At 37.4% G+C, this 14,137-nt stretch overlaps 1 protein-coding gene across 3 annotated transcripts in view; it reads right to left on the bottom strand.

The window, feature by feature from the left end:
* LOC127585464 (RNA binding protein fox-1 homolog 2-like) overlaps positions 1–14,137 on the bottom strand; it is a 240,821-nt gene that overhangs the window by 225,359 nt on the left and 1,325 nt on the right. The window lies entirely within an intron of this gene.

Below are 14,137 nucleotides of genomic sequence, written 5' to 3' on the forward strand. Positions count from 1 at the left end.
ATAGACACACAGGTCATTTTACTTGGGCCTGTTTTAATATCTCATCCAAATGATGGTACTTCCAACTGTCTGACACTCCCTCAAATGATATGTTAAGTAAAAACAGAAAAATACTGAAGATTCTGGCAACAGATGACCAACTTGATACTTTAATCCACCTCCCACACGTAAGCTCTGAAGATCTACTCATCGTTTTCTGCCAATGTAGTAGTTGATGCTCCCTTTGGTCCTGCAGCATTCTAATCACCAAGGATCAACTCCAACATCCTCAGCCTGATGACGCTGGCAGTACTGACAAACTGACCTCTTCCTTGCGGAAGCCTAATATCCTCACCAATGAGTATCAGGCCATTGTCACCCGGATGATCATTCCTCATGAAAGCTTCCCTCCATAGCCTCCAATCCTAGAATCCCACCCCCCCCCCCCCCCATAAGCCTGCACATTCTCCTTCCACCTACTACCCAAGATCCACAAGGAGGGCAATCCCAGTGGATCCGTTATTTCAGCCTATTCTTATCCCATAGAATTTTTTTTCCTACCGTGACTCTGCTAACTATTCACTTCCACCACATCTCTCCTTCACCTGGCTGAATTTGTTCTTACATTGAACAAGTTTTCCTTCAGTTCCATTTACTTTCTCCATGTTAAAGGTGTAGCTGCAGAAACTCACATAGACTCAAGCAATGCTTCTATCTTTGTTGGATATGTGGAACAATCCCTGTTTCAATCCTATTCAGGCCCAATTCCTCAACTCTTTTTAGTTACAATGATGACTGTATTGATGCTTCTTCATGCACTCGTACAGAGCTTGAAAACTTCATTAGCTTTGCTGCCAATATCCACCATCACCAAACCCTGAAACACTCACAAATGTCATTCCTGTATTTACCATGTCAAGCATCATGAATTTCATGTTTCAATGCGTTTGCCTGTCATTCTTCCAAACTCAAGAAATTGTAGGCCCAGTCTGCTTCATCTCTCCTCATTCAATTCCCTGTCACATAAATACAGTGCTTACAAGAGCAGGTCAGAAACTGAGCGTCTTGCAGCACATTTCATCTCCTGACACCCCAAAAGCTTTCTACTCCCCACAATACAGAATACCCTCCATTAGCCTGAATGCGTTTCCAACAAGAAATCCTTCATCTGGAACAAAGCAGCTCCTTGAATTGCCCTTTATCCATCACCCTAAATATTCATCAACTCCACCATCAATACACCTTGGCTGTGTACAGCATCTATAAAATGTACTTCAGTTACTTCCAATGGCTACTCCATCAGTATCTCCCATGCTGAAAGATTAATAAGTTTAAAAAACAATCCTCCTGCAACCACGAAAGAGTTCACATATAGTGTTTCCATTGTAATCAAACTACCTTCCAATCAGAATATATTATTCTATATATAAAAAAATAAGCTGATGCAATCTCAAAACTTAAAGCAAATATAATTGCTAATTAATTGAAATGTCATTTTCAGAACTGCCAATTTGTAGAGCACAACTAGATTACAATATATTTAAGTTTGTTCACAGGTCTTGACAAAACATCTGGCATGTAAATTTCACTTCTACATATTCAACAGTTTTTCCAATATTGACAAATGATGCAAATTTCCTTTTATTTGTAAGTAATATTCTAATAACTTTCACTTCCATTTGCAGTTACTGCAACCCCCATGATTTTGGACCTAATGGATACATGATTAAAGTCTGAAACAATCCCTACCAAGCAAGAAAATATTGCCCAATGGATTGATTATCTTTCTACAACACTATTTGCCCACCCTCTACCAAAAAAAAGCTACTTAAACTAATCCCACTTCTTGATTCATAGCCCTGTCAATCACATCACTTCAAATACTCATTCAGATATTTTAAAAATAGAGTTTCTGCCTTCATCACCTTTTCAGTAGTTGTTCCAGATACCATCACTCTTTTGGATGCAAATTGCTTTTTTTGTCAACTCCTTTCTAAATTATAATAATCCATTATAAAAACGATAACTTTAAGAAACACTAGTCCTCCTACCTCTGATCTGCCCGACACAAGTAATCCTTATCACTACAAAATGCAGAGGTTCTAAACTAAGAAATTATGTGACTGTCGTCAGACACTACCCTTAGTGTTTAGAATGGCCTAGGGATTTCCAGGCGCAACACCCCTTCCTCTTTGTTATACAGGAAAATTGACACCCTGCAATAACATCATACAGTTCAGCCCATGTTCTTTTCAGAGACATAAAATATCACACATTAAGGCCCTGTTGGCCATTCTGGCACACTAATAACACTTCCATCTTTACAACATATACTTCCAATTGCATTTCACACAAACAAAAAACAGCTGTACAGAGTAATCCAAAATTTCCATGATGAATTATCTAGCCATCTATCGCCTCTTAGTACAGGAATTCTTTATAAATTAGTCTTAAAATATTTTTTGCATAAATTCCAATCACTAAAAATTGCCTGTTTAAATTCAAAACAATGTTGTTTAACAAATGCCATGATTATTTGTTTACTGTTGTTCCAAAGTTAATTTCTCTTGCTAATTTTACATTATGCTGAAGCCATGACTGTTGTTTACTCAAACATATTGATTTATATATTCCACAGTCAAACATTACCCATAGCTGCAAACATCTGGAGGACATCCATAAACTCAATTGCTTAAAAGTTACAGAAATCTTCAGTCTTAACGCATCGATTTATACCTCACTGAAACAGATGGTTAAAAAAAATCCATACAAAAATCAAGAGATAAAATATAATCAGCCATTATTTGAATCCAAGTGCATGGCTTGACAATAGGAAAACGGCACAAGTTTTCAGTAGTTCAATGGACAGCTTGCAAAGGGCAAGGAAGAAGCACTGACAGCACGTAGCCAGGGTTAAACCAACTGCTGTAACACTCTACAATATCTTCGCAGTCCACCCTGTGCACCTATGCTTCACAAAATACTGTAGCTAACTACAGTTGGATTCATTACAAATTATTATTGAATCTTGACTTGTCCATCTCATCACCTTAAAATTAATACACTAGGTATTATTCAATTACTCAGTTGTACAAAATGAGGATCTAAGAGCAAGGTACTTACTACTAACCATTGGAAAAAGAAGAACAAAATTATGGATGGAAGAGTGGCCAAGTCTTAGGTTCTGATCAAACAATGACGTTTCCATATAACATTTTCAAATTGTGGGAACCGGGTTGCTACAGGAAAGTTTGATTGCATTGGAACATGGCAGAATTAAGAAGTTTCTAAGTGGGAGAAACGAAAGTTCATTTTAAACTGAATTTATTTCTATAAAGTAGCATCCAATAGCCTCGGAAGTAAACTGGAAGATGTAACGTGAAACTGCTTTCAACCCACTGCCTCAGTAAATACCAAGAAAAGTAAATCACATTGAGATGTTAATACCATAATCTGATTAAATTTGGCTTGATCCAAGATAAACTAATACTCAGGCATAAAAGGGTCAACTTCAGCAGAATAAGAAAGAGATTAAGCAAATGTGCCAGGTGGGATAGTAAATATCATAGCTGGGATAAATGCAAAACTTCTAAAGACTTAAAAAAGACTAACAAATGCAGATTATTAAATATGGGCCTAAATGGATTAAACCAATAAACAGATTATAAAAATCTATCAGGAAAAACTCATGAAAAATGGCTGGGAAGAATATAAAAGGGTATTCACAAAAAACTCAACCTAGTAATGAGTATTACTCCTGAATGTAATGGAACACCTCTCTTCTATTACATTATCAAGTACTTGTAGTTCACACTAATTTTCCTGTTCTGAAGCCTCAAATTTCACAACCAATTAATTTTAAAATGATTGTTGTGCTGTTACACAAATATAACATGCACTAGAGTTACAATAAAAAAAATCAATATGAAATAACAACTACAAAAACAGAAAACACATTTCAAACCATTATACTCTCATGCCTCCCTTTTTACTCAATGCTCCTTTTTTTATAAAACATCAGGTGCATGGAAAACAAATAGCAGTTTTTGTTTTGTTTCACATTTTGATATCTGCAAAATAATTCGTCTTACATGAAAAAAGCCCCCCCCCCCCCCCATATCACTGGTTGAGGGACAGAAGAAAGCAGGTGACCTCACGGTATTGTATTATGTATTGACAAAGAACAGAGTAGGGACAAACAGATCATATTCAGGTTGGTAAACTGTAATATGCCACTGGGATCAATAGTCAAGTATTTACATTCTATACCAATGATTTAGATAAAAGGACTGAATATATTGTACTAGCTGTACAATATTTAAACTGAACACCTGCCAAGATAATCCAGAATGATACATCCAAAAAAAATGATGCCAGTCAAGGCTTTTTGGTATGGTGACACCCTGTCTCATTTCACAATTCATTCCCCATAGCCCAACATTTTCTAATGTTCATGTACCCAACTGAATTAAAATAACTAAAACTAAGAATTTTATTTAAAAAAATTAAAAACTGAATAACTTTCCACCAGTGTCGTGGTCAGCGTAACGCTATTACAGCACCAGTGACCTGGCTTCAATTCCGCCACTGTCTGTAAGAAGTTTGTACATTCTCCTCGTGTCTGCGTGAGTTTCCTCTGGGTGCTCCGGTTTCCTCCCACATTCCAAAGGCATACAGGTTAGGAGTTGTGGGCATGCTATATTGGCACCGGAAGAGTGGCGACACTTTCAGGCTGCCCCCAGCACATTCTCAATAACGCAAAAGATGCATTTCACTGTGTTTCGATATACATGCGACTAATAAATAAATACAAATATATTAAAAATATTTCCTTATTTTATTCTGGTTTTCTTGTCATTTACTTTAAATCTGTGCTGACTACTAAATCTCTCACATTAACGATCAAAACCTTTCATGATTTTGAAAATCTCTTTCAAACTTCTCCTCTACTGGAGATAACAATCACACTTCTTCAGCCTCCCCGTGTAACTAAAATTCCCTCATATCATTCTATTAAATCTCCCTCGCATAGTCTTTTTATGTCCTAGAATTGGTCACTATATTCCAGCTAGACTGAACCAATGGTTTATAACAGTTTATAGGGTAATTTTTTTTGCATTTGTACTTGCTTCTATTTATTAAACATGGAAACCTTACGCAGTTATTACAATATTTTCGATTCATTTTACCACGTCCAAACAATTATGTACATGTGTCTGGAGGTATAAATGTTTCTATGCCTTCAAAGTTGTGCATTTTGTTTATAATGAGTCTTCCTTCCTTCGATCTAAATGTTTCACTTCAAACTTATATGCATTGATCTTCATCCATTTTAAAAATTTGTCTTTTCTTCCTTAATTCTTAGATTTCCTATTTGGTATTATTGCTAACTTTGAAAATAGAGTAAGTATTCCCATGTCCAGGTTATTAAAGGTACACATCAAGAGAGGCAATGGTTTGTACAGCAGATAGGATTTTTGCTTACAATCTCCATCTAGTAATCCCTGCTAATGGAAAGCACAGACACCAATAAGAATAGGATTAAGTTTAGTTGCAATATCACCCTGATATTATAACTATAGATAAACGTTTCTCCCTATCAACACAAAAAAAACTTTAAAAATGTCCAAAAACATTATGGGGACACCACTTTTAAATCAGAAGGAATGAGATTATTCCAGATGGTACTTTGGATTAACGAGACATGATAGATCAAACAGCCTGCTTGCTATAAAATTCCATGGCTCTAAAAGTGCCCACCAATCTTTCCTCCAACATTACAAGGATAGGAAATGGAAGATAACAAAAAAAAACTTCAGACAAAAGTACAAATCAGAACATTCACTAATGTTCTTCCTCAGAAAAGCACTACTGCTGACACTGGTCTGCTACCCGGAACATTTACTGGTCCCAGTATGGCATTGAAATCAAGTCACAATGTTATGACGACTCATATTGATCATCCATTGTATATTATGGATCCTCACCCACATCCCACCAAAGATTCATTTTAAGAACCACATGTGAAGTTTCATATATCGTGCTAGATTAGTATATCTTGAGATCCTCCTGACTGATGATTCACTAGATTTAAATCAGTAAAGAACACTGAAAACATTTTTGCTAGTCATAAGAAACTCAACTTAGGAAAAAAAAACAAAAAGAACCAGGTACATCAACATTTCAAATTCCAAATAATAAAATGCAATTAAAATACAAGTATCCATACAGGTCTCATAGAACCTCTGATAAGAAAAACTACTTATTTTAGAAATTCAGGTCCACCTAAGATACAAATTACCAATGTCAAATCTAAGACTGCGAATCCAAGGCTGAAGACTTTATAAATGAGTTGTACTCCACTGTGAAGAATACTTAGCTAAAAGTTAGACAGCCCCCCATTTTGACCAATTATTTGAGTGTTACACTAATTGGTGCAAGCACATTCACACAAGTACATCCTCACCAATGAATAAAACATGCCAAGAACACCTTTTGAATACTGTTTCACTGTTAAAAAAAAGACCTTCAGATATTCTCAATTTCCCATTGTTAATCCTATTACCAGATTATCAAATGCATTCTCAATCAAAAAAAATCCCCAAATCAAAAATGGCAAATTCAGCAGTAGAAAGGACAGAAGTGCCAGGGTGAAATTAAAATGTATTGAGAAAGGTAAAGAGCATGCAAGTAAAATCAAGGAAAATCCATATGTGTTCTACAAATACATAATGTGCAACAGTATAACAAAGAATAGGGAAAGTGGAGACCAAATCAGTAGATGAAGAGGTGGAAAAGGTAGGTATGGTTCCAAATGAATGGTTTCACAATAGAGGAAAAGATTTAGCATCTTTAATTGACAAATCACCACACCTGGATAAATGTATCCCAAGCTATTAAGAGGAAGTAATAGAGGTTCTATCATTTTTCAATGCTCTGATCGAAGGTGTGATGCTGGAGGACTGTAAGGTGCTAAAGTAGTGCCATTGCTTGAAACGGGAGAAGTGATTAGACTAAATAATTACAGACCAATTGACTGTATATAGGAGCCAGGAAAATTATTGGAAAAAGTCCTGAGAAACAGTATAAAGCTCCACTGAGAAAGAGAAATAAATCCAGAGTCAACGTGGATCTGCAAAGAAAGGTTACATCTGACCTCCAGTGTTATCTGTATGGAGTTTGCACGTTCTCCGTTACCACATGCATTACTTCCCACGTCCCAAAGAAGTGCAAGTTGATGGGTTAATTGACCACTGTAAATTGCCCCATGCTCTATGACTCTTTCAAATGGGGGTGGTTGGCAGTGGGTAGCATGGGCAGCTTCAAAGGGCCCAGAGGATACTGTAAAGTTAAAAAGATATGATATTTTATCTCTCAAGATCAGCAAAAAAAAGTTTGAAAAGTTCTGGTATGGAATACTACTTAGGCCACAACTGGAGTAGTATGCACAGTCTAGGTCAACACATCACAGGATTACAGGAAGGATCTGAGAGCACAGAGATTTAGAAGGATATTGACAGGGCTGAAGATGATACAAGGGAAGATTTGCTTGCCTTCTCACTGGCTCCTGTGCCTAAAGGTTTAATCAAGGTGTATAAAATCATAAGGGGCCCAAACATTACAAACAGGAAGGATGTATTTTTACTAGCAGAAAGGCAAACAACTAGAGAACATAGTTCAAGGTAAAAGGTTAGGAGAGTCAAAGGATATTCTCTTCCCCACCTCCCCTGCCCCATCTATCCAGAGAATTCTGGGGATTGAACTCACTGCTAAAAGTATGGGTGGCAGGAACTTTCACTACATTTAAAAAGTACTTGGGCATGTATCCTTAGAAGTGCCGTAATCGAAGAAGCTATGGACTGAGAACTAGGAGTAGGACTAAGCCTGATAAATTTTTATGGATGCGGAAGTAATGAATCAAATGGATACCCCGCGCCCAAATTTCTTGCAAAATAAATGCAAGTAAAGCACATTTTCTGTTCCATAAAACCAGGTTCTGCTACGTAGTACCTCGAGGAAAAAGATTACACCAACCAAAGGAGAGCTGCCTTACTGTTGAGGGCTGCACTAACTTCAGCCATGGCACCATAACCATCAAATAAAACTGCACATGAGTTTCTATTCTCTACTGTTCAACAGAGGCTACTCATTTCCTCTACTACTGTGCCCTCACCACAGTCTCCCTCTCAGAATAACATATTGAAAGCTTAATCACATTTCAAACATTGAGTATCACCACAAGAGTTCAGCAAATATGAAACATATGGTATATAGAATAAGACAAGTATTTCATTCTACAAAATTACCATTACAAATTAACTTATGACTAAACAGAAGGAACAAATATCAGAAAGCAGTGACAATGCCACTGATCTGATTTATACAATCCCAGCTAAAGCAGCTTTGTCCATTCTAAACTGGATAAGCAGCAATGAAACAAGCTTTATCTGTCATGATCTGGAACAGATTAAGTGCTGTTGGACGCAGCAACGTTGTGATGCAAATCTCATCCAATTTATAAAGCATGCTTAAAGAAAGGCTCCTCTCCATATTACTCCCAAATTACTCAACAGGTTTTAAAAACAAAAATCACAGGAAATAACCAGCACTCCTTCCATTTTAATTGCTTTTTCAGCAGCAGGCCTTTTTTTTAAACTTAGACCATGTTTCCATTAGAGTAGGTTCCACAGAATTCTATATAAAACTATTCTATATTCACACTATTATAAATCCAAATCCTAGAATCACCCACATTTATTACAAAAAATGGGGTTACACTTAATACTAGGGATGATGTATTTTCCAATACATAGCATCAATATTCCACTTCCTGAACTCTTGGGTTACAGCAAACATCCTCCTAAAAGGGCATAATATACACAGCATCATGTAACAAAAACAAAATCCATATATCAAAAGGAAAATAGAATTTCACTAGACTTCAAAGTGGAAAGAGCATTCAATGCCCTGCCAATTACATGATTGAAAATTTTCATTTTGGTGTGAATCTGATCACCCAGCCTTCACTGATAATCAGTAGAAAGGGGTGTATGATTATTTTCATGAACGTACAAGATCAGTAACAATGTAAGCTAAAGTCAAGGGAAGGCCTTCTTGTCTCAGCAATACATCTCAACTCACTCGTTTGACTGAACATTGTCTATCAGGCGCACCTCAAGGAAGGATGCTTAAGCCCACTGCTCTATTCTCTCTACACTCATAACTGTGTGGCTAGGCACAGCTCAAACGCCATCTATAAATTCAGCAATGACACCACTATTGTTGGCAGAATCTCAGATGGCAATGAGGAGGCATACAGGAGTGAGATAGATCAACTGGTTGAGTGGTGTTGAAGCAACAACCTCGTACTCGACATCAGCAAGACCAAGGAATTGATTGTGGACTTCAGGAAGAAGAAGTCGGGAGAACACACACCAGTCTTCATTGAGGGGTCAGCGGTGGAAAGGGTGGAGCAGCTTTAAGTTTCTCCTCATTTTTTTTTGTAACCCCATTTTTAACGGAAAATTTCTCCTCATTTCCGTTAAAAAAAGAAAAAAAAGAAAAAAAAAAAAGAAAAATCTTTAGCCAGAGGGTGGTGAATTTGTGGAACTCCTTGCCACGTACAGCAGTGGAGGCGTTCAAGGAGGGAGATAGATAGATATCTAAATAGTCAGGGTATCAAGGATATAGGGATAAGGCCGGAAATTGGGAATAGAATAGTTTTTTTGTTCCCCCCCCCCCCCCCCCATTCCTCATTTCTTTTTTCCCTTTTCCTTAGAGCAGACTCGATGGGCCGAATGGCCTGCTTCTGCTCCCTTGTCTTGTGATCTTGTGAAGTTCCTGGGGGTCAACATCTCGGAGGATCTATCTTGGGCCCAACACATTGATACAATCACGAAGAAGGCACGCCAGTGGCTCTACATTAGGAGTTTGAGGAGATTTGGTATGTCACCAAAGACTCTTACAAATTTCTACAGATGTACAGTGGAGAGCATTCTGACTGGTTGCATCACTGCCTGGTATGGAGGCTCCAATGCGCAGGATCGCAAGAGGCTGCAGAGGATTGTAGACTCAGCTAGATCCATCACAGGCACAACTGTCCCCGTCATCGAGGACATCTTCAAGAGGCAGTGCCTCAAGGCGGCAGCATCCATCATTAAGGACTCTCACCACCTGGGACGTGCCCGCTTTCTGTTACTATCATCGGGGAGGTGGTACAGGAGCCTGAAGACCACACTCAACGTTTTAGGAACAGCTTCTTCCCCTCTGCCATCAGATTTCTGAACAATCCATGAACATTACCTCATTATTCCTCTCTTGCACTATTTATTTTTGTAACTTCTCGTAATTTTTATGTCTTGCACTGTACTGATGCCACAGAACAAGTTTCAGGACATATGTCAGTGATAATAAACCTGATTCTAATTCAATCCAAGGTAAGAATACTGAGCAAATGTTAACTCCAAAATTTACTTTTCATCAGTTTTAGTTCATGGCTGTGACCTTGGTTTTAACTCGAGATGAACACTGGATTTGACAAATTACCCATTTATTTGACAAATGTCCTTTGAATATTTGCTCACAATTCAGCCTGTTTTTGTCGTAAAGTTTACCACTTTATTCACATTGAAGATATTCAAGTATCTTCTTCAATTTGATGAAAGGGATTAAAATTCTTTTATTCCTTTTCCCAGCTCCACTCCACTCACTAAATCAATGGCCAAATATTCTACCTTGTCTTGAAAGTCAAAGGGCCCAATACAAAGACTATATAACATAGAACAACTACAGTGCAATTCTCAGAACAAACTTGGAGACCCTTGGGCATTCTCTTACAAGAATGTCATGAGTGAAAGGATGCACAGAAATCACCATCATAGGTGACATCCTATTTATTGTAGCAGGCTGTCTCCAATCCGAGTAGAATCTGAATAAACTTTAAATTCATTCTGAAATATACAAAAATTTTCAAATAATTGAGTTATGAATCAATTATTTTCACTGCTGAATAATTGAACATTTGCACAAAATTTACAAAGGCTGTTGCTGATATTTGTTAATTTTACAATCCAACAGAGATGAGAGCACAGTGCTTTTCTCTCAAGAGATTAAGTAGTATAATATTCTCAGCTGAGGTTCTAAATGATTCCAATTTATGCACTGATACATCTATATTTTTAAGCTTACAAATTACATGAAGTGCAAGCAGCGTTTGTTTTTCATTTTTCTGTTTAGGAATTATAGTGCTGTAGCTCATAAAACAAGTACAGCAGCTTGGTTTTAACACTTTACAGGAAATAGTTCTCTAGTACCTGATCCAAATGCATGCCTTGTAAGCCTCAGAGCAATGAAGCATACTGTAAATCACAGCTGAATGTAATCCTGTCCACACCTAACCTTCACATGTCTATGTCCAAATGAGGTACAGACAATGATCAGAATTAGAAACTTTGCAAAACATACTTTTTCCTACCACAGAGGCACTACAATGCTACTTCAGTTGTCTTAACTGGTATTAACTAAATCAGAAGCAGTTACTGAATAAACAGAATTGCACCACAGCACTAAACAGAGTAAACAGCTTTAGTCCAGTTAGCCCATAATACAGAAAAAGACTAATTCACTGAATTCAACAAATACATATTTTTCTGTTGGAGGCACTGCAACATAATGTGGAATAATCTGATTTTAAAAAATGACAAACAAAACATCATTCACTGATCAGCACTTCACAATGGTTGCAATACTTTTATTATCTACTGAGCTGGCAAATGTGTTTCTCCTTAGGCATTTCCTCACATTCGAGAATGACTTGGTTCTACTCCACTTCTTGAGTATCTGATGAGACCAATGTGGGAACTACAGACTTTCCACAGAAAGGGTGGGTGGTGCCTGGCAAGGCAGAAAGATGGGTAGGTGGTTAGTTTGCAAGGTAGTGCACTCCTGATGCATGGAGTCAACACCATCCTGAATCCTCCAACTCTACTTTGAGCAGATCATGGGCTCAGGATTCCCAGAATCAGTGGGGATGTTGCATTTCTTCAAGAAGGTTTTGAGTACATCCTTGAATTATTTCCTCCGTCTGCTGGTAACCTTTTCCTGTGTTGGAATAGTGTGTGTCTGTTTCAGGAGACTGGTGTCAGGCATGAAATTTGTTTAGACTACATAATATGCACAATGTTCACCAATAACATGTACCAACAGGATATAACCACAATGCTATCATTTGGATTTCAGCCAGACATAAAATAATTCTCATCTGAAATGTGAAAAGCCACTACCAATGATTACAGCCACCTAGACCCCAAGCCCTGAAATTCCCCTTTAAGAACCTGTCCCTTTCGTCAAACTTTTAGTCACTCTCTTTACTATTTCCTTCATTAGCTCTTGTTAATTTCCATCTTTATATAAGGATGCTCTCCTGTAGTTGCCATATCAATGCAAGGTGTTGTATAAAGATCCCCTTGGCAAATCTGAACATTTATAGCATTCCATGTTGCATATACAAGGATTAACCACAGATGGCTACATGCATCACTGATTATGTTCACACCGGGAGACATTTATGGCATTCACTTAAGAACTTTTCACAAAAGGTATCTTTACCTACTTTTCCATTGAGTCAGGGGTTGATTTAACCACCATTCCAGGATTTGTTCACACAATCTGGACTAGCATTGCAGCAATAAGGGAATACAATCTGAGCCATTCAGTTCTTTGGGCATGTTTCCCCCATTCAAAATCAAAACATGGCTGATCTGTATCTTAATTTACTGACATAGATTCCACATCCCTCAATACTTTTGCCTATTAAAATCATTTACAAAGAGCTTATTATCAGAGGTGCTTTCTCATTTGTTTCACCCAAAGCCACATCTTCTATCGTAATGCCTCTAAATAATGTTGGATATCATACATCATCAATCTTTGAAGGTAAAGAAGCTTCTCTGATAACTGGGCCAACATTTTCCTTCAATGAAATCATAGTAAAAAAAAATGAAGGACCAGGCTCATCTTTAATGACTTCAATATTACTGTGCATAAAATATCTACAATATTTGCCAATAACAGTGACCACATTGTACCTAACATGCTTTAGATCATTCAGAGACACCCAATAAAACATGACCTAAAGGCAAGTTTACTAATGTGACTGTTCTTCCTCTGACCAGGTTTTTAATAATTCCTATACTGTATGAGCCAAATGGCAACACAGGTAAACTTTGCAACAGTTGCTATGCCACATCATGCAGTACGAAGCTCTCATTCCCCTGACACTTTTCACTGCTCTGCCACTCACTTCACACTATCATTACATTCAGTGTATATTACTTCTCAGGAACCAATGTATTCTCACACTTATTTTCCCCCAAAACAAAAGATTTCACATCCAAGCAATATTATTTAAATTCACTGAAAACTGAAGATTAATTGTCCATTCATCCAATGTAGATTTTCATGAAATGCACTCACCTACAAGGCACATGACTTAGAAACCTACGTGACATTCACAATAATGAAAAGTGAAACATTGGGAGCAAAGCAGTATTTGTTTTAACTTAACTACTTTCCTACCAGATCGAGAAGTGGGGTGGGAGCTGGTGGTTGGAATGCAAGAATCAACAAGATGCAACATTAAAAGACGCATTTTGGCAATTCACTTTTAAAATCTTTTTGACTGTTGTGAAACTACAGCCATTCGATTTACATGAAGAAAAGTGTCACCTTCAAATTAAAATTACTTCACCCTTCTCTTCACATCTATGAATATGACCAATATAATTCCTGGCTGTAACCCAATGTAAATATTACGTCTACAGTAAATTAATTCACTCTCAAAATCAAACTACCTTCAGCTCCAATTCACTCCAGTCTAAAATTTCAAAACTGGAGCACTTTACCTTTTCCAGACTTCCCTTCTGGCCACAACGGATGTTTTAAAAACCTAAATTTGACATCACATAATGTAGACTGCTGGATTTACCTCACCACTTCTTACAACCTCGTCACTGTCAGCTCAGCCAGGTTAAAACAATAACCCCAACAAACCTTAACAACATACTTGGACATAGTTGCAAAGACGAGCATTTCAAGAGAATTAACAAACGAAACGACAACAGTTTCTACAGACTCGGCAAATGTATGCATTCTCGAGTCC

Source organism: Pristis pectinata, chromosome 33 (assembly GCF_009764475.1).
Source record: "Pristis pectinata isolate sPriPec2 chromosome 33, sPriPec2.1.pri, whole genome shotgun sequence".
Lineage (NCBI taxonomy): Eukaryota > Metazoa > Chordata > Chondrichthyes > Rhinopristiformes > Pristidae > Pristis > Pristis pectinata.